The 25,262-nt window shown below is 40.1% G+C and overlaps 1 long non-coding RNA gene across 1 annotated transcript; it reads right to left on the bottom strand.

Annotated features, from left to right (window-relative positions):
* Nucleotides 1-449: 449 nt before the first annotated feature.
* Nucleotides 450-22,291, bottom strand: LOC142826467 (uncharacterized). Its single transcript, XR_012900609.1, has 3 exons — nucleotides 21,379-22,291; nucleotides 10,029-10,167; nucleotides 450-794 (listed from the first exon to the last, which is right to left on the bottom strand). It is a non-coding gene; the product is annotated as an uncharacterized LOC142826467 (long non-coding RNA).
* Nucleotides 22,292-25,262: the final 2,971 nt, after the last annotated feature.

Below are 25,262 nucleotides of genomic sequence, written 5' to 3'. Positions count from 1 at the left end.
TTTAATTTTAATACTAATTTTTAGTATCTATTTTTACACAGCATATTCATGACATTGAATTTTTGAAACAACTAGTGTGGCTAAATGTTTGTTTTCATAATTCCACATAAATCACTGCAGAATGAGTTTCAGAAATAACTTCCATGTGTATTTTCAATTATCATACCCAATAGAACTTCAATAAGTTAACCACATCATTACTGTACTGTGGTGAACCTTCTTTGCTGCAACCAAACTAGTTTCCCAGTTGTGCAAGACTTGACCATGTACTTTAAGCAGTCCTGTTAGTGAATGAATCTACACATACTGTATAAACAATGTATAAGTCTCACTCTAATGTATTCCAAATGCCTGAGCAGCTTCAAAGGGATCTCTTTTTAAAACAAAACAAAGCCTTCTACCCAAACTCTTGGAAGATAGGTTAGTGGGCAGAAGGCAGATGAGGACACACAAAATGCATGATGAAATAATTTTTCCTGTGACCGCAATTTGCCACATGGACCTCACCTCTAATATGTGATGTGTGTATCACATCTGTAATATGCATTCAAATATTATACTATTGTAAATTCTTCCAGTATCTGAAAATGGGCTCAATTTTGCTACCTCTACAAAACTGACAAAATTCCCATTAACTTCTGCCAAAATTAATACAAATGCAGAACAAGATTTAGGTCAAGAATACAAGCAAATGACTTACTCTTTAATGTTGCCCTTTGAACTTCAAAATCCTCTGTTTTCAAAGCCACTGATTCTGTAACCTTCTTCCCTCTTCCAGTTCTTTGCAGGCTAACCTTGAAGATTTAGTGTTTTGTGAATAAACTTTTGCTGGGCACAAAACTGTGCATGCACATTTTTAACCATATATTTTTAGTTTTTTTTCCAAAAGTTTTTTAAACCATTGGTAAGAGAGCAGCAGAAATGCACATTACCTCAGTGAAGTGGATACAAAATAACTGGATCAACAAAGTAGCTTGAAAGTACTATATTGATTCATCTTTTATTTTTGACATTGTGAACTGTATATTGTTGAAGGGATGACATATAGCTGACATCCAACAATAGCCTCTAATAGTCTTTGAAGTAAATTCTAAAGCTGTCAATCACGCAAAATGAATTCTGTTCAATAAGCTTTCAAGAATAAAAATGACATTCACTTGTTCCACTTTTATGTCTTAGTTTACTTTTCATTTGGCTATGTGTATATTAAACTGAAATTGTACAATTGCATGCTTATTTAGCATATGGTTAAACATGACCTAAGCTACTGTCACCAGCTAAATGATGCCCATTAAGCAGAAATGTTTCAGGAATATTTTGATTATGCAGCAGTCAATGCCTGTTTTCTGTCTTCAGGTTAACATGGTTTTCTGGTATGCTGCCCAGTTAAGCAGATTCCCTGGTTAATATAGTGAACTGTATGTGAATTATGCTAATACAACTCAGATGTACTTGATTCACCATACTTTCATTCTGATATAAATTCGGGGAAATTTTTGTCCTCTTTGAGCTAGATTGTAGAAGTCCTCCATGTAGCAATTAAGTAATATGCAAACATGCATTTTAGAAGCTTGACAGAACATATTACATAGCTCTTTAGTGCCCAATTTAGAGACTATGCTACCTATCCAGAAGCTAGAATTAATTTAGATGTCTGTAAACTACCCTGATAATGCAAAAGACTATGTACATGCTACATCATTATTTAGTAAAAGTATGTCCAGTACATGGGAAAATACAAAGTTACCACTCAAATGTTTTCTTAATTCTTCTCACTGTGCCTCTGCATAGCAAATAGGGAGACTATCCCCTCCAGACATTTTAAAAACAATGTTAAAGAATAAATATTTTTCACTTGTAATGTCTGAAGTCTGTATACAGGCTCCACAATAGCAGGGTTTTAACCGTGCTTCATTAATAGACGAGTTTTGGTGCAAATTTTGTGTTTAAATAAAAGTTATACTAAATAGATGCTAAATTAGGCCTTTAGGGAGAAAAACAACATCCTGAATGCTTTATAATTAAAGCACTAGGAAATGAAGGAAACCTGTCTAGCAAGTAAGCTGATGAGCTTAGGGAGGGCCTAATTAAAACCTCCTTGCTGCTCAGACTCATTTCTCTGATATGGATGCTTATTTTCTCCCTCAAGCCATCAACTCCACAGTTTTTATTAGGTAAGCATTAGCAATATACAGAGCAAAAATTGCACCAGTTTGGGCATGTGTAATATGTATATGCAATGGCAATGTGTGAGCTTGTAGTCATGCACATATATTAAAAGCCTTTTCAAAATGTAGCCTTTTATGTGGGCATTTATGGGCTTTAATGACCTGACATGGGTGTTAATTTTCAAACTGATTGGTGGTTTTAATTACAAAACTGAAGGTCAAGAATGTTGAGATAAAATGGAGAATACATGCAAATAGAAATGGAGAACTTTGTGTATTACAGAGAGCTTCATTAAAGCACAAAGCTGCTTTGCACTGCAACATCTATTTTTATAAAGGAAGGAAAATTATAAAGGAAGGAAAATAGAAGCACCTAGGTATAGTATGAAGTTTCAAATCTCACATTTTAAAACTCAGGAAAGAATCCAGGTGTCTTTCTTGGCATCTGTCAGCTCAGCTGCTAAGAAAAACACAAAATACTCATCAAGAAAAAGCAAGAGGTGTGTTCTAATGTCCTTCCAGTGTCAACAGACTATCAAAACAAAACTATCTTTCTAGTGCAGCTGACTGAACAATTCAAAATGTATTAAATAATTTTTTCTAGTTATGATTTATCTGTGCAGAGATTTTTTTCTCATACTGATTTTTAGGGCTGTCATTTAACACGCATTGACGCTTGCGATTAACGCACAGCACAATTAATGCTTTAATTTTTGTAACGTTAATCACAGGCGTTCCTGTGGCACTGCCCCTTTGAAACACCACCAGAGCGATTCCAGGGCACTGCAGTAGGAGCCTGGGATCAGCTGGAGACTCCAGCTGACCCCGAGCTCCGGGCAGTGCTGCCCCTTTGAAATGCCACCGCTGCGTTTCAAAATGGCAGCACAACGCAGCCCAGGATCAGCTGGGGACTCCAGCTGATCCTGGGCTCTGATGATGATGCCCCTTGGAAATTCCGGGGCAGCATTTCCAAAGGGCAGCATTGCACAGAGCTGGGGTTAGCTGAGGACTCCAGCTTCCACAGCTCTGCTGCTTCCCCTGTCACTGCAGCATTTCCAAGGGGCAGTGCTGCATGGAGCCTGAGGTCAGCTGGAGACTCCAGCTGATCCCAGGCTCCATGCAGCACTGCCCCATTGACATGCAGCCACTGCATTTCAAAAGGGCAGTGCTAGCAGACCTCAGGATCAGCTGGGGACTCCAGCTAATCCCGAGCTCCTATGGTGCTGCCCCTGGGGCAGCTTTTCAAAGAGGCAGCTGCACTGAGCCTGGGGTCAGCTGAGGATGCCAGCTGATCCTGGGCTTCTACAGTCCTGCCCCTTTGAAACGCCACTGCAGCACTTGAAAGGGGCAGCACATGTGATTAATCGCACGATTAATTGTGATTAATTTTTTAAAATTGCTTGATAGCCCTACTTATTTTGTTTCTGACCATTATTCACCAAATATTTCTACAGATAATTCTTGGTCTGTAGTTCCTTTGTGAGCAATTAGGAGTATTTTAAAATAGTTTCCATTAAAAACATACATCAAATGGACAGTTTTAAAAAAAAACTTCCTGTCACATTCTGGGGTGTAATCCAGAACAGTAAGAATGCCTCATGTGCCTCACAAGGCCATACTATTGTGTCTTTTTTACCTGGGATGGCCACAGTCAGCAACCAATGTCCCCACTGCATAGCAATGGCAATCTTTCCCTTGGTTTCACTGGGTGCTAGCACAAACCCTTCTATACATGCTTCTATTAAGAGTTTCCTCTTGGGGAAAATCTCAGCAACTTGAAAATCAGGCCACCAGGTGGTAGTTACTAGTAAAGAGAAAAAGAACATCTGTCAAAAGAATTTGTCAGGAGATAAAATATTCTTTTTGTGTTTCATCTTATAACTGGTAGTTAGCAGTAAATATTTTCTCATGAGTAGGAGAACAGACTTTTTATCCACTGGGATTATGATTATTCTAGTTATTGGTGATGCATTGCGTGCTGAACTTCAAAGAGTCAAGAGTTTTCTAGAGGTATTCAGTTCTCACTGCTTTCTATTCAGATCAGCATGGGATATTAGAAGGAACCTAACTAAAAACGTATGCAGACTCACTAATTTTCACATACTGCAGGGCTTTCATCATTTTTCTTTTTTACATACAGAAATATTGGCATAGTAATATGCCCCACTGGTCCACAATGAGGTATGTGTTCTATTAAAAATGTGACTAATATGTAAAGGTTATGCAGTGCACTGGACTATAAATACAATGAGAAAACATGGCTCTTTGAAATGAAAATGTGGATCTGCCCTCAGAGTGCTATGAATATGCTTTATAAAATAATACATTGTAATGTAACTTTCCTCTATAATCTGAAAAAAAAGGAGTCTCCCATCATTGACCTTAAGTACACAACCCAAATCTTCATTCCTCCTCCATTTAATGCCACTTTCAGGTCTGACTCCCAGGGCTTAACCATACATGCAGATGTGATTTTTGCCTTCTAAGCTAGGTCTATACCTTTAGTGGCATGTAGAAACTGCATATTCATAGGTGTAAACAGTAGTGAGGCACTGCTTAAGTGGGAAGAATACAGACATACCAGAACCCTAGGATGTATACCCAACATGCCCAAGAAGTACCTCTCATGTCCACATTGCTATTTTTAGTAGTGTCCTGCTGCCCCACAGCAATGAAAGACTGGTAGCACAGAAAGGCTCTGACAGTGGGATGCTGCACTGCTGAAAACAGAAGTGTAGCTGTGTGATCAATCTATTCTTTGAGAGAGAGTCAATTACAGAGGTGGCTGTGACTGCTCATCAAATGCCAGAGGCTGCCTGTATCCCTCTTTTTCCCCTTCTGATTTTCCAGTATTCACCAAAATCAATAGGGTTCTCCCTGTTTATGTCTTCTACAGTGTTTCCTTCCCCTTTGAAATTGCTCAGATATGGTGGTTTAAAAGTTGCTACACACAGATCAAAGCCATCAAATTGAGTTTAGGACTTTTTCTTTGCTTGGCTTTGCTTGAAAAAAAATCTATTTTGAACATTACAAATAATATGAACTCCACAACATCCACAAGAACAGTGAGTTAGCCTTTAAATATTTTGTATTCATGGATTGTAAAATAAAGGTTGTTCTCATGTTTGAACTTGAAAATTATCATGAAATCATAGAGTTCATGATTTTAAGGAATGGTAGAAGGGAGAGCAGCAAAATAAAGACAATGGATTTCAGGAAAGCATATTTTAGTAAATTCAGAGAGCTGGTAGGTAAGGTTGCATGGGAAGCAAGACGCAGGTTATGTCTAGATTGCAGGCTTCTTTCAGAAGAAGTTTTTCTGGAAGAGATCTTCTGAAAAAACTTCTTCCAAAAGAGAGCGTCCACACTGCAAAAGTGCATCGAAAAAGCGATCTGCTTTTTCAAAAGATAGCATCCATTCAGTGTGGATGCTCTCTTGCATTTCAGCTCTGATTACTATGGATGGAGGGGGCACCAGTGCTTTTTCCTCTTTCCTCTTCTTTCAAAAGAACTCCTTCTTTCTCATCCATACACCTTTTTCCAAAAGAGGTCTTTTAGAAAAAGGCTTCTTCCTTGTAGAATGAGGATTACCAGTATTGGAAAACCCCCACTGTTCTTTCAGTTTTCTTTCAGAAGAACATAATTGCAGTGTGGACATAATTGAAGTTTTTTCAGGAAAACGGCCATTTTTCCGGAAAAAACTCTGTAGTGTAGACATACCCTAAGAAGAAAAAAATTAACTAAGAGGAAAAAAGTTTACAGCTTAACTTCTGTGTCAGGAAAGATAATGGAGCAAATAATTAAGGAATTAATCTGCAAACATCTGGAAGATGACAAGGTGATAGGTAACAGCCTGTATGAATTTGTAACGAAAAAATCATGTAAAGCTAGTCTTTGATAGGATAACAAGTCTTGTGGATCAGGGGAAAAGAGTAGACATTGTATACCTAGACTTTATAAAATCATTTGACATGGTCTCACATGGCTTTCTTATCAATAAACTAGGGAAATACACTAGATTGGGCTACTATAAGTTTGGGTGCATAACTGGCTGGATAACCATTCTCAGAGACTATTTATTAATAGTACACAGTCATGCTAGAAGGGCATAACAAGTGAGGTTTTGAAGGGGTCAGTTTTGGGACTGGTTCTCTTCATCAATGATTTACATATTGGCATAGAGAATATGCTTATAAATTTGCAGATGATACCAAGCTGGGAGGGGTTGCCGGTACTTTGGAGAACAGAGTCAAATTCAAAACGATCTAGACAATCTGGAGAAATGGTCTGAGGTACGTTTAATAAGGACAAATGTAAAGTACTCCACTTAGGAAGGAACAATCAGTTTCACACATACAAAATGGGAAGAGACTGTCTAGGAAGGAGTACTGCAGAAAGGGATCTAGGGGTCATAGGGAGTGTAAGCTAAATGGGTCAACTGTGACACTGTTGCAAAAAAAAAAGCAGACATGAATTGTTGTGAACAAGACACGAGAAGTAATTGTTCCACTCTGTGCTGATTAGGCCTCAATTGGAGTACTGTGTACTCCGGGCACCGTATTGGAATGGGTCCAGAGAATAGCAACAAAAATAATTAAAGGTCTAGAAAACATGACCTATGAGGGAAGACTGAAAGAACTGTGTTCATTTAGTTTGGAAAAGAGAAGTCTAAGAGGGGACATGATAGCAGTTTTCAAGTACCTAATAGGTTGTTACAAGGAGAAGGGAGAAAAAATGTTCTCCTTAGCGCTGATAAAAAGCAATGGGCTTAAACTGCATCAAGGAAGGTTTAGGTTGAATATTAGGGTCATGGCTATATTACGAGGTAAGGTTGAATCTAATATGGTCAATTTATGGGCACCTGATGTTGCAGAATTGAAGGTCTGAGTCCTCGCTGCAGGGAAGAATCAAATATAGTGTGGAGTAGCGCATCCCCACTAGGGAACCTACCGTAGACTCAGAGATTGATGAACCATGGCTAGTTTTGCAATCTTGGCTATGCTCCAGGTGCCTGTAGTGGACAGGAGGAGTGCTGATGAGCACACACTGACTCAGAACCAACTCAAGATAGAGTGCTACAATTTGAATTGGATATAGATACCATGCCTGCTTTCTTTCTGTGGGAGAGTTAAATCAAGAGTTGAGACAAAATGATTTAAACCCAAGCAGGGCTACCATGCCTCCAAGGAATTTGGGGCATGGAAGTGAACTGAACAAAGAGAAGATTGTGAGCAAATAAAGGGAAAAAAGTGAATCTAGTCGTGATCAGGGTATTTTTCTTTATTTTGTGGTTTGGTTTGAACTGCTCCGTATGAAGCTATGCCTCTCTTCCCCATTTACCAACTAAGAATTGTTCCCAGAGATTTTTCTCTGCGTTTTAATTTGTTTTCCTTAGTTGCTTGGTAACATCTAGCAACTAAGTATACTTTAGCAAGTATATCTTTTGTTTTGTAATAAAAATCATTTATTTAAGGTGATGATTTGATTCTTGTGTCCTGGAAATCACAGGAGGTCTGTGTGTCTGTGTGTGTGCGTCTGCATGCCTCAGACTAAGATGTCAGCTGCCAGACACTGCAGCTTTTTTTTCTTTTCTTTTTTCAAGCCATTTTGGGGCAAGAAGACCTTGGGGAAACCCTGGAGGGAATTCAAGTGTTCACCCCTGGCTTTAGGGATAAAATCACTTGATGGTGGTGGTTACTCCGTGCCTCCCCCCTCAAAAAAATGAGTGAATCTGTGACTCTGGGAGAGGTTTAGTAACCAGATCCTGTAGACGCAAGGTATATTTAAAGTTTTTATTGGCTCCTACCTTCTGCACTCAAAGTACTAGAGTGGGAAACAGCCCTGACATGCCCGCTGGGTCCAAAATTGTGCAGCAGGTGGCTATGGGCTCATGTCATCAGCACCCCATAATGCACTTAATGGTGAAGGGAGGAAGGAGTGGTATTTGAACATTAGTTGGAAACAGCAGTCAAGGCATGTTTTCCAGGAAATTCAGTCTGCAGAGCAACACACTTCAGGAAAGGAGAGAGAAAAGAGAGATACGGGGAGAGTGAATGAAGGGAGGGGAGAAAAGTAATTTAGTATTTGGGGTGAAATGAGCTCAAGGGACAGGTGGAGGGGTTGGATGTATGGCGACAGACCAAGACCTTTTTCTGTCCAAAACCATTAGCATAACTTTTGATAATTAATAGGCTACATCTAGACTGCACTGTTAAATTGGAAAATTGCATGTCTTTTTTCAATTCACTACAAAAAAGGCCCTTTCAAAATTTGGTGCATCTACACAGTACCAAATTGTGAAAGAAAGTGCTCTTTCGAGCATTCCCTTATTCCTCAAAGAACAAGGTTAACAGGCAAGGTGAAAGAGCATGTCCGTTCTTTTGAAAAACAATTTTAAAAAAGCAGACGCATTTCTTGGATGCAGCATTGCTATTTTGGGATTCCAGAAGTATCCCCCAAAAAACTGCCTTACAGTTGTTCAGGTTTAGCCAGGCCTATGTCCCCTTTCTGAACTTCCTCTGATGTTTTGGATGTTCCTTCAGGTTTGGACATCTAGCCCTCACTTGTCAGGGGGTGGAATCTCTCATTCTTAAACTCAGATCTGGCAACACTCTGTGTGCCAACTGCTTATTACCAAGCAGACCAGACGGGGGTTTATATCATGTTCCTAAGATAATAGGCAGACGGTCTCAGTTACAAAAATGAGACCGTTTCACTGAGAAAAATCTGCCAGTTTTGGTGTCTGAATTCTTGCAAAGCAATGTGTTTTTTTATCTTATTTTCAATTATTGTCCTTTATCTCTTTTGGAGGCCTCATTTAATTTAACTACTCTTTCATATTTGCTGATAAGGTGATTACATAAATTATCTTATTGAAGTGGCTCTTTTAATTAGTTTTTCTTTCAGAAGATTTAGTTTTCAAAATTCCTCATTTCCACTGCTATGAGCAGCTCTTTTTAAAATGTCAGATTTAATTTAAATATTATTTCTACTGTGGCCTCGGTTTAATACATTATTTAAATAGGCTGAGCTAAATGTTTTCTAAATAATTCTGAGGAGGAAGATTCCTTATCAGTAACTGTGCTTCTTCAATAATATTGCCTTTGAATATTCACACTAGTTGGATACACCATCCTTGTGCTGTTAAGCTTCAAGAATCATCAAAAAAACCAGAGCCCACAATGATTACATGAGCACTTCCTCACAACCTGAATGTCTGAAGTGGATATATTTAAAGGACCAGGCAGGCCCAAATCTCTTTAGTTGATTTTGCTAAAAACAGAGGCACCAGGACAGTAGAATTCTGAGGAACTCTTAAGACAACCAATAGGAGCCTGTGATGGCTTGAGATGTTTGGGCCATCAACTGAGGTGCTTAAATACCACTGAGCCCATCTTCTCTGCCAGCCTGGGCCGCCTTTTACTTAGTCTTGCTGAGCCAGACTTGCTGAGCCAGTCTCCTCCAGCAAAGCACACAGGAAGGATCACCCTCCACTGCAGATATAGTCACAGAGGTCAGCTTGGGGAGGATTCAGCTTAAGGGATTTCATACAGCACCAGATATTCACTGACCCTTGTGGTACAAACACAAAGTTATGTGAGGTTCACCTCCTCCTCCCTCAATGTGAAGGAAGGTATGCACAGCCTCTTGCCTTGCCCCCAGTTAGAAAAGAACATAAACTAGGTTATATTATAACCTAGAAATAAGTCTATTATCTATGAAAAGGTGTGTTTTAAGTGGCCAAAGAGGTAGCAAACAGAACAAAGCAGATTACTTAAGAAAATAATACAAATCAAGCAATTTAAGCTAGTTTCACTAAATATAAATAAATAAAATTGGTTACAAATATGAATTTCTCACCCTGGTTGTTGTTTCAGGTAGAGTTCTTCACAGGCCAGGTAACTCTTAGCCTGGGTCCAGCAGTTCTTCCTCTCCTGCCTCCCTGGTTAGAATTATTTTGTTTCTAGGTGTTTTCAAGTATTCCTTTCAGGTGGGAATGCTGAGGTGAAGCAAGTTGAAGACAATCATTGTTTTTCTCCCCTGCCTTATGCAGAATTTCTATAAGGTGGAATCCTTTGTGGTTCTCCTGCTCTCCCTCCCTCTCTCCCCCACCTCCAGCCCTGGTGGAACAGTTCAGCAATCCAAGGGTACATCTAGACTACATGCCTCTGTCGCCAGAGGCATGTAGATTAGGCTACCAGACATAGTAAAATGAAGCAGCGATTTAAATAATTGCCGCTTCATTTAAATTTACATGGCTGCCGTGCTGAGCCGACAAACAGCTGATCAGCTGTTTGTCGGCTCAGCGCGATAGTCTGGACGCGCGGGTGTCGACATCAAAGGTATTTGTTGACCACCCAGGTAAGCGTCCTGGGATGAGGTTTACCTGGGTGGTCGACAAATGCCTTTGATGTCGCCACCCGCGCATCCAGACTATCGCGCTGAGCCAACAAACAGCTGATCAGCTGTTTGTCGGCTCAGCGCAGCAGCCATGTACATTTAAATGAAGCGGCGATTATTTAAATCGCCGCTTCATTTTACTATGTCTGGTAGCCTAATCTACATGCCTCTGGCGACAGGGGCATGAGGTCTAGACGTACCCCAAGATACAGGTTAGTATCAGGTGAACAGGTCATGTGATTCTACATTGTCCATGAATCAGAAGCAGTAAGGATAGTCCTTAGGAAGGCCAAACCTCTTCATAGTCCATTGCACTAATATATGGGCTATTAGCCCTCTCAGGCTTTCCATTGTAGTCTCTGAAGTGTCAGCTATGGGAGTGACCCAAAGCAGCAAATATGAAACACAGATATAAAGAGAAATATTCCTAACTTTAAATATAAAAATGAGACATGCATATGAACAGAATAACTTATTCAGTAAATCATAACCTTTACAATAATACCTTACATTAGCCATCTTCCATAAAGTGTTATGCATATTTCTATAAAGAAAATTGAATATAATATGACAGAGACAAACAGAAGTCTGAAGTATTTCAGAACTAAGGGGCCCATCCCATTCCCAGAAGAGAAGATCAATTATGTCCTTTAAGGAAAGCTGGAATTAAGACCTCTGATCCACTTGCATCCCCTCTGGATCCACAACAGTGTTCCTTCTTCCTTCGAGTGTTGCCATCAATTCTCTGTCCTAGGCCACATCTACACCAGAAACATTTTGCTGGTATAGCTAAACCAGTATATCATTTCAGCAAAGGACCCCTAGTGTAGACACACTGAAACCAGCCAAAGCACTTTGGCTAATGTAGCTTATTCCAGCACACTCAACTAATGAACCAATAATGGAAAAGACAAGCCTCATACAAATTTGAAAAGATTTGGTCTCACATTTTAAACATTTTTATTAACTAATAATGGATGGAAACTGAGATATCACTCCACTATCTCCTCTCACCCCTTCTTGCATTTCCTTTTCTAGTCCTTTCCCTTTTCTTCCAGTCTCCCCATTTTTGGTTAAATCTCCAAAAATTGTTTCAATAAAATAAACAAAACAAATGGAACCCAAATCATCCAAAAGCTATGTCCCCAAAAGCACAGTTTTTCCAGTGCAACTGCATCTATCCTGGGTGCTCTGTTGGCTCAGCTCTGTCAGTCATGATCATACGTTATGACACACCTGACAGACAAAACTATGCAAGGAAACATCTGTAGTGTAGGCTGGGCCCAGAGCGGGCTCCCTGACTGAGCTCCCATTTTCTTTCTTTTTCTTTTTTTTTTTTAAAGTATAGCGTCCTTTTCAGGTAATCACTGTGAGGTCTAAGGGGTGTTCAATAAATGTTTTATAAGTTTATCTTCTGTGACAGAAGGCTATCACAAAGTCGTGGCAGAGAGATCTATAAGCCTCAGACTGAGGAGATCTTTGTTCTCAGAGGAACAGGGAAGAGCTGGTTTAGAACCAGCAGAAGCAATTGGGGCAGCGGAACACCTGGGGCTAATTGACCAGGCCTGCAGAGTCAGGCCAGCCTAGGCCAGTTAGGATACCTAGGGGTAATTAAGAAAAACCTCAGACTGGTTATAAAAGAAGCTTTGCCTACAGTTGAGATGTGCATGTAGCTGAGAGTATGGAGAAGGGTGCTACTGGGAGCAGGAGGAAAGGAGATGACAATGATAAAGGAGGATGAACTGGAGAGAAGGAAGGTGCTGGGAAAGATGTGGGGATGTAGCCCAGGGGGCTGTCTTATAGCAGGTTTTGAGGATTCACACAGGCAGGTACTATTACAGGGCCCAGGGCTGGAACCCAGAGTAGAGGGTTGGCCTGAGTTCCCCCCCAACATCCTCCTCCCCATTTCCACTTGGGGAAAAGGATTGGGGAGTTTATTCTCTGTTTTACTATATGCTGGTCAATGATGAAAAGAGCTCAACAAACAGCAGACTAAAGCCCTAGACATAGTACCTGAAACTGTGAGCCTCTGAGGCAAGCAAAATCGACCAGGAATCATAGGACCCTCCGAGTTTTCATAGCAGCTTTGTCACACTTCCCATGATGAATATTCCTAAAATAGTTATTTGCAACTTATGTGTGACATTATCAACCTATGACTTCAAGATTGGGAGTTCATAATATTAAGCTCTGCTTTAGGTACAGAAAACAAATGCCTTCCATTTTGCCAAGACATGGCTCCAAGCAAATAAGGGTAGTAGATTATTGTTCATGCATTCTAGCATCCGCTTACAAACCATCAAAACACTCCTTTGGGGCTTGGAGTTATTTAAATACTAAATTAATGATGCAAATCATATTTCCAGTTCCTTTTTCAAGTTATTATGTTTGTATTTTAATAAGTTAACTAATATAATCAGCCAAGCTGCATTTCTTCTTCTTTCCTTCTTCAGAGGATCTTTCTGGTTATAATTGTTTTTCTTCATTACACTAAGTGGCATATGAGGAATGTTGCTACGGTGATTCCTAGACTTGGTATACTAATGCACATTCATTTAATTCCCTTTATTTTACTTTTATTGCAGTAAAGGGCATGAATTGGAAACTTTTTTTTATGGCTAAATATGAAAAGAAGGAGGGAGAATGGATGATACTGGTGTGATACTGAGCCCTTCAGGCACTTTGCTCCCATATAGGCCATGATGGCAATGAATGAAAGTTATTACTATTACATAGACATGGTTGATGTGCAGGTGCTGGTAGACAGCTGTTCCTGGCACAGGTGACGTTAATTTCTAGCCATGTATAAAATGGATTTAGAGAACTACCCTATGAACAGAGGGGATCACTTGATACTAGTTCAGCAGAACACTTCAGCATATACTCAACTTTAAGCATGGGATTAGCTCTTTTGTCTTCAAGCAATGTGACTGACTGCACTAGAATTGCTCACATGCTTAAAATGTAAGAGATATTTGAATGTTTGCTGGCTCGAGACCCAGGCTAAGAGCAAAGAAGCAGGAGACAGATAATGTTCTTCTCTCTGTACAGAAACAGAGGACTCCATTCTCCACTGCTGTCACCTTTCACAAGAGCTAACCTCACTGACACAAATGTTAAAAGACAAAAATGTGAGGGTACAGAAGTAGATGATCAAATGACAAAAAATGCAGCTCATGTTAGGAACACCTGAATTGTAATTAATGTTTCCTAACACCACAGGAACCAGCTACAAGGAAGCCATGTAGCATAAAATCACTCTAAACATCAGTCAAAAGCACACTAAGCTCATTACGTGCCATTTTGTGCTGCTCTAAACACAGAGGTAATTTTTTAAACACAATTTTGAACACATAATCACATTGCTTGGACAATGAGTAAAAGTTCCTCTAAAATATAATATAGGAAAGTAAGCATGCACAAGGAACATTTAAATGAGAGGTTTAGGAAGATGAAAGATTCTTTCAAACAATGGAATTGGATAAAAAAGGAGAGGACAAAGTGAATGTTGAGAATAATGCCTACATGTTCTATCAGTAAGTCTTACATAGAAGGTCAATATCATTTACAAATGGGGGGAAATTGAGGCAGAGAAAGTTGCCTAAGATCTCCCAGCCATATCAATGTCCTATTCACTAGGGTACAAATGAACCAAATAAGCAATACAATTGTCACATGTAAGTTGTGGTGAGCCATGTGCATGCTCTGGTTTTCTGTATTCCATTTTTCCCCCTAAAAAGACATGCTCAGGATATGGTGAAGCACAGTAAATAATATTAGCCCCATGGAAAAGGATAATAGCTATGTTTTTCTACCACTGTACTCATTATTTACATATCAAACAATAATACAAAATCACTCCCACAGTTATGCATTGATATTGAAATTAATAATATTATGGGTAGGGCTGACCTTTGTCAAAAAGTGCCCTGGATTAATTTGGCACCTGGAAAATGTGAAAGAGTTGTGATAAAACATTTATATTCTACACCACTGGTGCTTTGTGGCACAATGCTCATTACTATACAAAGTCTTGAAGCTAATTTTTCAGAAAGTTTTTGTATTGTTTTTACCAATTATTCTATTAGAGTCATGAATCTATTTAATATTCAGTAGGTAGTTTTACTGTCAACCTTCTGGTTTGCGCATGTTAAAAGCCCAGCAACATCAAACTGTAAATTATTATATATTTTGAATGAATGTTTATCAAGAGAAATTTTTGTCTTTAAAGGAGTACAAGCACGCTTATGTCCAGTGGCTATGGCATAGGATATCTGTGACAGAGAGCATGGACCAGGTTCGTAAACACTGGATCATTCTTACTTTTACAAAAGTGCCTTAAACAGTTAGGAACCCAAGTCTTTCCAAAAACCAATGGAACACCATTTGTCATCAACTACAGCCCCCAACTCAAAACCCTCCAATGCATTATCAATAACCTACAACCTATACTGGAACATAATGCTACACTCTGAGAGGCTCTGGGTGACAGACCTGTACTCTTCTATAGGTAACCACTTAACCTCAGGAAGATTCTCACTAACAATCACAGGGCATACCACATTAAAACTAACCCTGGAACTTTACCTTGCAACAAACCCCGTTGCCAGCTTTGTCCACATATTTACTCTGAGAAAACCATCACTGGACCTAACCATGTCAGTTATACACTCAAGGGCCCATCATATGCCAGCAATGCCCCTCTGTGATGTATATTAGACAAACTAGTCAGTCACTTTCCAAAGAATCAATGCTCACAGATCAGACATAAGAAAACTCCACACACACAAACCTCTCAGCCAGCATTTCAATCAAATTGGCCATTCCCTTAAACACCTGACAACATGCGTCTTACAACAAACAGACTTTAACACCAGATCACAGAGGACACCTCAGAATTTGTATTTATGCTAAAATTCGACACATTGTGAATGGACCTTAATCGAGATAATTATCTTACACATTACAAACACAGCCTCCCCACCTTTTTTGATCTGAGGAAGTGGGTCTGGCCCACGAAAGCTCATCATCTAAAAAACCATCTTGTTAGTCTTTAAAGTGCTACATAGTCCTGTATTTTGTTTCCCCACCTTTTGATATTCGTAGTGACCCCAGATTAGCCACTTAATTGACTCTTACATAAGCAATTTCCTTCTTCTTTGTCACTCCCCTCCCCACACCCCCACCTTCTGTTCTATGTAGCTGATTTGTCAATTTGTAATTTTTTTACTTTTTTCATTGTATCCCTCTGTTATATAATGGTCATGCCAATTCATTTTCAAAATATGATCTGAAGAAGTGGGTCTGCCCACAAAAGCTCATCATCTAATAAACTATCTTGTTAGTCTTTAAAGTGCTACATGACTGCTTTTTCTTTGGTTTTCCTACATCTGAGTGATTTTTGAAAATGAAGTCTATGTCACTAAAGTATATTTTATCTTCTTCCCCTTAAAATCCAAATGTTATCACTCCAAGTTCCTTGAAACTGTCAGGTAAACACGAATGTACTGATGTATAGAAATGTATCATGCATCTGTGAGCAACCCTTCCAAGACCTTAACCCCACTTTTTCCAAGTAGGACTGCAGGGGTTACACCAGTCTACATTGGTACAGTAATCCTCCTGTGTTCTAGGAAGACTGTCACTGGTGTTAAGGGATGAGAATATAAAAAGAGTCCTTTTAGAGTATTCTCTACAAAACTAGTTTATACATCATCCAAGGGAGAGCTGGAGGAGGGAGATAGCGGAATTCTAAGGGATCTCTCTCACATTCACCCTAATTGCTACTAAAGGGTCCACATCCTTTCATCTCTCTCCCTGTCAGCTGCGACTGTACTTTTCAGTCTGTAGCTTGTCAGTCCCACACCCTCCAATCGTTCATTGAAGTGTTGTGGATGCATTGTCTCCTGAACTATCACCTCTGGAGCCATGGAGGAGGGAAGGCCATCTAAGACCAAATAATGTTGCACTTGGGACTCATTCATTATCATTATTTATTTGCTGGAAATAAGCAGTTGGTTGGCTCTTTGTAGTGCTTTATCTAACCGGAGACCCATCATTTGAATGTTAGAGTAGTTAGCATCTCTGTGAAAGGTTATTATTGGGCATTTGATTCTTTTTAATTGCTTTGATTCTTTTTAATCACTAGTTTGATACTGGACAGTATATTATATCACAAACAATTCCTTAAATGGAAAAAACTCTATTTTGGAGTTATCTGGTCTACAGCAACATGGCTGGGGGAATGGGTGGAGGAAGACTCTGCAAAACAAGCAAGTGTGCAAACATCTGGATGTATTCAGGAGGCCTCAAATGCCAGGGGTGTCTGATTGTTCAGTTATTTTCAAATGGAATGGAAACCAAATGTGTATTTCTTTCAAGAGAGTTCAGAAGCTAGTATGAGATCCTTTTTTATCACGGAATCACATGACAGAATGATCAATTATGGGAAAACATTCAGGGTAATTATGTTATGAAAAACCCATGGGATGTCAATGATTTTGAACTCATGACTATTGAGGCTCCACAAGCAGTGTAAGCCTGTTAGGACATAAAAACTAGAAGTTAAGAGACTTTCATTCTTTCTTGCTATTGACTATTATGCCTTTCACGCAGTCACTGTTTACTGACCTTTAGCTCCATTCAGCAAGATTATTCACGCACATGCCTAACTGTAAGCATGCAAAAAGTCCCAATTCAACAGAACTATTCATGTGTTCAGAGTTAGTGACAGTCTTAAGGACAGTCTTAAGTTTGAGAGCTACAGGTTAATGGTATATCAACACTGCAAGTGAAGCTCTGTTTGTAGCATGGGTGGGCAGACCTGCCCTAGTTTTAATCTAGCTTGTGGGAATAGCACTAGCAGCACAGCCTTCAATGCAGGATAGCAACCAAAGTATTTTAATTGCTAGCCTGCACTGAGGTCAATGCCACCTACCATTGTTACTTGTGCTGACTAGACTGAAGTTAACACGGGTGTGCCTACACATTCTACAATCACGCCTTTACTTGCCGTGTAAAAATACTGCTTAAGAGAGTGCTATTTTAATGTGTTGTGAATTTCACAATTGAGTTGTCAACTCCATTCTCACCTGAGTTCTCACATTTGGAAGGAGAGTTGCTACTACTACATTTTTCATTCTAAGCTTCGCCTCTGTCCTGCCATTAAAGCTCACTCATTTGGGAGGTTAAAAGACTAGCCTGAAGATTCATAACCATTCCTGAAAAAGGGGTCCTAGGCTCTGGGCAGCCTCTCCAGGTTCCCACCAGCTTTACCACCCTGGGTTCCTGCTGCCTGCTGTCACCATTGGATCTGCAGCTTGGCTTCCCTAGGGTCCAGGCTACCAACCCTGGGGGCTCCACTGCCACTGAGGATCCTGCTGCTGCTCTGTGGCTCTGCTTCTAACCACAGCCTGGGGCTTCACAGGTATCTCCAGTTGTAGCTAGGTTGCCAACTCTCCTGGACTGGAGGTCATTTGAGGCAATGACATCTGGTTTTGGAGAGTTGGCAACCTAGCCACCTCTCTGCAACCCTAGTCCAGCTCTCTCTCTAGCCCAAACTCTTTCCTTATCCCTAGTTCTGCTCCCAGCTCTGCTCCCAGATCAGCTCCTCTGTGGAGGAAACCTTGGCTGTGAAGTAATGGGGGGTGGGGGGCACAGATAGATTCCATTAATGGTAATGGCCGGAGGGAGTAGGGCCAACCGACAGGAAAAGGTTGTGTTCCACTGCACTCGATGGCGATCTAGATCTATTTATCTTTTATTGAATAAACTCATGGATCAATCAGAGCCTAAAACCAAATTAACTAAAAAGCTGTAATATTACAATGTACAGCATGATATTTGGGCTGCATGGAGAGACATTCTTTGCTAATTCAAAATAAAAGTAATAATTAATGCATAGCAACTCTCTAGAACTTTGTACTAGACAAACATTAGCTCTCATGCAACACCTGGAATTAGGTCACAGACAGGACAATTTGGACAGAGATGCTAAATGACTCATTCCAGACCACACCGTAACAGAAGTTACTATGACAGAAGTGATATTGGAACTGCCTTCTAACCCCGAGCACAGTACATCCATGCTAATATCTCATTTGTCCATAATGTCTTCCTTTCATTTTTTAGCTTTTAATCACAGGGTTCTTACTAAAATGTCTATTAGTGTCTCCTTTCAAAAAGTGTAATTGCACTTGAAATTTTTCAGTCAATTTTAGTTCTGCCTAAAATAATCTTAACAGGTCTCATTATATCTTTGCACATGTATGATTACTGTATTTTTATAATTGAAGCGTTTATTCTAGGTAGCATTTGAAATGCTTATGTGACCAGCATCCAGGATGAGGCATTTGGAAGCAACAAGGCTGGTTTTGGGAACTAAACTGTGATTTAAAAAGAAAAACGCCATTGCATGAAGAAAGAAAATGCCTCTCCCCATCACCAAACATGCACGTACCCCCCAAAAGGGGGGGGGGGCAAAAGGTGTCCAGACACAAAGATTATTTCCCCTTAATAATCTTTGCCAAGCTGCTGTAGATGAACTGCCACATGACTGCTCTGCTGTTCACCTGTAACTATAATATAAGGAAAGACTTGTCTCCTTAAGAAATTAAAGGCTCAGATGTGCAGGTGGCACTCCAGAAATAGTAACACTCTCCTTCTCTTTAGCTGAGCCACTTATGCTATGGTAAAAAAACAGTAAACTACTCATATTTATTTTCACTTACACTACAGCAAAGATATATGGCGTAAATGGCAATTTACATGATTTTTCTAAAGGAAAAAAGGAAATGAATGATGACAACTGGAAAGCATCTATATAGGATCTGTTACATGTGCACTTTTGCAGTGTTCTTCTCAGCAAGATAGGATTTATCTATCATCTATAGTTACACTTAGCTTACTGGGCACAGTACAAACAAGCAGAAGTACTGTGTTTAATAAAGAAATGATGGAAGAGGCTTTTTGGATGTTTAGCAAATGCTAGTTAGTCTTTACATAAAATGATTCAGGGTACAATATGATGTAAACATTTTTCCTTGTTAGCCTTTATTTTTTAATGTTACAGAGTGCATTTGTTATGAGGATAGTAAATGACCTTAATTACTGTAGAATATTTTGGGTACACAAGCTGAATCCTTAAAATGCTCAGCCTATCATGTATCCACCCTCTGTATGTGTTCTTATAACAGTTACTTTACAAACCAAAACATACTGGCTACGTCTAGACTGGCATGATTTTCCGCAAATGCTTTTAACGGAAAATTTTTCCGTTAAAAGCATTTGCGGAAAGGAGCGTCTAGATTGGCACGGACGCTTTTCCGCAAAAGCACTTTTTACGGAAAAGCGTCCGTGCCAATGTAGACGCGGTTTTGCGCAAGAAAGCCCCGATCACCATTTTTCCCATCGGGGCTTTTTTGCACAAAACAGTTTTCAGCTGTCTACACTGGCCCTTTTGTGCAAAAGAAGCACTGATTTCAGACAGTAGAAAGCACTGATTTCAGACAGCATAGTATTTGCGCAAAATCAAGTGGCCAGTGTAGACAGCTGGCAAGTTTTTCTGCAAAAGCATCCGGTTTTGCGGAAAAACTTACCAGTCTAGACACAACCCAATGGTATAGCCAGGTGGCACTCCCACTTATGATCCAGGCTCACCCACCCTTGTCTCAGCTTTCTCCTGTCCTAGCACCCCTGCCTTGCTCAGCCAGTCTGGTGCTCTTTCTGGGGAACAAGGTCGAGGTATGGGGCTGGCCTAACTTCGGCTGCCTAGTGTTCCTGCCAAGATCTGGGATTGGGATGCAGGGCTTGCCCTGATCTTCCCTGCCAGCCGCAGAGCTTGGTTAGGAACTTCTCCTGCTCCTCCCACCCCGTGCACTGGCTGGAGAGTGGGGTTGGTGCATGGGACTTGTGAGCCTCTGACCACACTCTCTGGCAGGGGTGCTGGATGGATGGAGCAGCGTAAGCCTCTCTGCTCCCTCTCTGCAGCTGCCTTTTTTCATTGTCTTTCTACACCACAATGTCCCCCTCAATCAGATCTAAGCTCAGCACCCTAGATCAGCTTATTAGTAATTTTCATGCTGGTGGTCATTGAGAAGAAACAAGAACTATCACTTAAACTCTGTCTTGGGTCAAATGGCATCTGAGCCCTTTAAATGGCAACTTCTTCACCAGGTAGGAACCACCCCTCTCTGTCCCACCCCCTCTAACTTTCACTTGTATTTGGCATCACTTAGCTGCTGCTTAGCAAGTGAGCTAAAATCATGTACATGGTAGTTTACAAAGCTGCTACTAGTAGGTCAAACTTCAGATATGGACTGGCTACAGAGATTCCTTCTCAAAGGAATATACCTGAGATGTGCCTTACATGGGATCCCTTAATGATTTACCACTCAAGGCAGAGGTTAGTTTGTTAGCTATGTTACACATAGCGCCACATAGTGGTTGAACAATGTATTGCAGTTCACCATTCATTCCATTATGTCCCCCCCCCCTTTCAAAATCTACAGTCCTACCACTTACAATATTTATACTATCACAGTCTTTGAGGGTCAATACAGATGAATCTGTTCAGTGCCTCTGAATCACACTGGCTTTCTAACTACATGACCCAAACACATAACAACTGAAAAACTTAAACACCAAAAAGTCTGGTAGCACTTAAAAAACTAACAAAACATGTAGATGGTACCATGAGCTTTCGTGGGCACAGCCCACTTCTTCAGATGACCAGAGTGTTTGTTCTGTTTAAAGTGCTACCAGACTTTTTGTTGTTTTTTAAGTTTATCGTGTACAGACTAACTTGGCTTACCCTTTTGAAGCTTTTGAACACAACAATTGGTCATCTTGCTGTCCATTAATTGCAATGTTGGACTGTGGTCAGTTTGGAATCCTGGAGTCGTTATCTTTTCATTCTGTATCCACTATATGTAAACTTTGCTCTATTGATTGTTCTTTCCGACGAGCAAACAGTTTCTGTTAAATTCTCCACTGTCAACATGGATGACATATGAGCTGGATGCTGAATTCCTTTTCTTTATAAGAGCTGCCATTATCCAACCTTTTCCTCCATCCAGTTTAACATAACACATAGAATCATAAAAGTAGAACACTGGAACTGGAAGGGACTTCAAGAGATCATTGAGTCTAGTTCCCTGCCCTCAAGGCAGGACCAAGCACTATCTAGATCATCCTGGATGAATGTCTATGTAACCTGCTCCAGTAATGGAGAGTCCTCAACCTGTCTAGCCAATTTATCCAGTGTTTAACCATCCTGACAGATAGGAAGTTTTTCCTAATGTCTAATATAAACCTCCCTTGCTGCAATTTAAATCCAAAAGCAGTCACCAGGTTCTAGACTTGGCAGTCTTCTGAGTGCTTTCTGTTTAAAAAAAGTGTTTTTTGCCCTTCTAACCTATTTGGCTGTTCTCATTTGGCCATATTGGAGACAGATTTTTTCCAAAATTGGAAGAGTAGTTCTGAGCTGGGTTCCCCTCAGGGGGCTGTGCTGGATTATTTCCAATAGCTGCTATTGCAGTTGATCTGTAGCTCAGAAGAGCAAGGAATTGTGCTTTCTGCTGTATGATTTCCTTGGCTGTCTGTGCTGCTCTCAGCCTCTCTATTTTCTTGAGAGTAATGTCAGATGCTTGTAATATGATCAAAACCATATTTTATCAGACTTAAATTATGCTGTAGTGGATGGTGGTCCGTTGTTCATCACATGTTGTTCTAAAATGCAGAAAGAAGTAAAAGTGCACTTCCATTTCTCAATAACTCTGCAGCATGTTACATCTTCAAGTACATTACTTCTATACCTGGAAAAGTAATCCACTATGACTAAATAATGATGTCCTCTGAATTTACATAAATCTAAAGCTAGTGACTTTCAAGGTCTATTTGGTAAAGGTATTTTACACACTACATGGTTCAGCATTGTCTCTTAAATGTACGTGTACTGGATCACCTTTCAAAAGTCCGCTATCATCAAATCCTCTATTGAAATCTTTGGCTTGTCTCACTAGGCTCATTATGACTGCCACTCTGCACCTATTGAAGAACTTGGGATGTATGGCAATGTGTGTGACGTGCCATAATTAAGTCAACCTCAACCAGACTTGGCAGATCATTAAAAAAATCTGTGACAACACATCTCTGGTGTATCTCTCTTAGAAGGAAGCCCTGTAGTCAGTTCATAGCTGATCTAGAAGCATGACCTGCTAGTAGCAGCCTTTTAACCTAATATACACAAGGCGTATGTGACATGGTGTCAGGAGTAAACTACTTTAGAGCCAAGGGAGAAAAGAAACTGCTTGGAGCAGAGGGTTGGACTTAGGTGACCTCTCGAGGTTTCTTTCAAACCTCATTGTATATAATTCTATAATTCTATGAAAGCAACTAAGGTTCCAGACAAGGAACAAAGCAACTATTGATGCAGGCAAGAAAGAACAAGGCAACAGAAACTGAAGTATCTTATCAACATGCTACTTTTCAGTGCCCCAGAGAAATTCAGCTTTGTCAAACCTTCACAATGGATAGATGAGAAGCAGTATTTTGCAAGATTCTGAATTGCTATAAAACACCATAAAGAAATTGAAGACATACAGGTATGCTCTTCAGTACATGCTATGTGGAAGCATCCAGAGCATATCTTCAAATAACCTTTGACTTGACTGATGACAGTCACAAGATATTATGACAGATTTCAGGCTACCGTTGTTGCTCTCTTTATACCTTAGAGAAATAAGGTATATAAAAACAGCATACTTTCACCAGAGAATGCAAAGATCTGGGGCAATTGTCAGTTTCGTCCTGGAAATACTAAGAACTGCATGGGCCAGTTCAGCACAGAAACAACTTGCCAAGACAAAAGCTTTGCATTCAGAGAGTATATGATTAAAGGATCACAAACCAACAGCCTTCTCAGCTGCATTGTAGCAGCTATGATGGGCCTAGTGAGAGAGGTGGAAAAATTCAATGGAATATTCGGTGATATTGGAGTTTTAAAGGCAATCCAGTACAAATAATTTTAAGTGACAATGATGAGCCATAGATGAACCATCTGGTATATCTCTACAAGAAGAAAGCTCCATAGCCAATCCATATCTAGTCAGGGCACCGACAGAATTACTGGGCCCCTGGGCAATGTGGGGTGGGGGGAGCTTGGTGCTCCCAGAAAGGGTGGAGCCTTGGGCAGAAGGGGCGGGGCTGTGGCAGCCAGCCCCCAATGCTACCCTGACTGTGCAGCACCCATCCCTTAGAGCCAGCTGAAGGGCAGGAGGCTGCGGGGCCTGGGGCAATTTTACTCTCCAACCCATTTATGAACCTGCATGTGGTACAAATGCCTGACTTCCTAGTAGCAGTCCTGCACCCTACCATGAACAAGAAACTTAAGTATGTGCCCTCAATGAGGGCGAAGTATAATTCTGCTGCCTTTAATCATACAATGATAACATTTCATTACCTCTGCATCCAAGATTTAAATTAACTTTAACCCCAAACAGCCAAAATCGATTACTTTGGCACCGCAGGTATGTCTGATCATCAAAGCTAGTAGGTGTGTCTCTGCAAATAGTCTGTTGTGAGGTCTTTCCCCCAGATCATCCATAGATGGCAGGGGAGAGCTCATTCAGACCTCTGGCTTACACATCTACATATAGTATATGCTTACATGTGAATTTTTCAGCTAATGCATGAACTACAGCCTTACTTCTTTCCAACGTTTCTCCACATACAATTTATTGTGGTTTTCATGGTACAGTACTTTGTGAGAACTTCAAACAAGGTTGGTTTGTATTGACCTCTCCTGTGACTCTACAGTTAATATCATCCCTTAGGTGCATTGGATTTTATGAATTTGGAGAAATTTGAGATTAAATCTGATGCAGGGAAAATAGAATCCTCATGTACATCGTGAAACAACAGTCCAGCAGATATGTGGCGTAGACTAGGAATGTTTGGTTCACACTTTTAGTTGCTGGCTATCAATCCATTTGAGGGCAGCCTTCTTAAACATAATGTTGTTTAGAGCTATTCTGTAACTGTCCATTCATATGTAAGACTTAGTAAAACAGGAAGCTAGACTAATCTCCAGACATTGCATTTTTATCTACAATATTTCCACATGTTTGTACTGCTTCCAGTAACCAAAGCATAGCTCTAGATGATAGATGAAGAAAATACATGGGAGACAGACTTTGGAAAAAAAAAAAAAAAAAAGCAAAGTGAAACAGATCCTACACAGATGCTTCTCAATCATTATTCATTCCCTTTTTCTCTTTAATTTAAATTATATTACTAAACAGATTCATTATATGCAGCAAAGTGTTGCCATGTGAGCCCCAAACACTTTGTTCAAGAGCTAGGGGGGCAACCAACTGTTTTAGTTCCTTAAAGAATAACAGATGTGTCCTTCCAAATCTCATGCTAATGGAATTCAGGCTGCGGTGAGAAGTTTAAAAAACACTGACAGTTGCCTGCAGGCTTTGCCTCAGCTCTGCTCCGTGGTTTAGCTTGTTTTAGGGCTTCTATTTTTTCCACTTCTTTCAGTAATGCTGCAAATTGCCTAGCTGAGTTGAAATCATTCATTATCTGCTTTTGCTTGTTTAAAAAGAGCCAGTTCAAAGAAAAACAAAATCAACGAATTTAAACAAACTATAAATACAATTCTTTCTACTGTCCCAGCTCTGCAACTTTTGG

This window comes from Pelodiscus sinensis, chromosome 1, assembly GCF_049634645.1.
Source record: "Pelodiscus sinensis isolate JC-2024 chromosome 1, ASM4963464v1, whole genome shotgun sequence".
Taxonomy (NCBI): Eukaryota; Metazoa; Chordata; order Testudines; family Trionychidae; genus Pelodiscus; species Pelodiscus sinensis.
The sequence above is the reverse complement of the archived record's forward strand: the minus strand, read 5'-3'. Positions and strand labels throughout refer to the sequence as shown.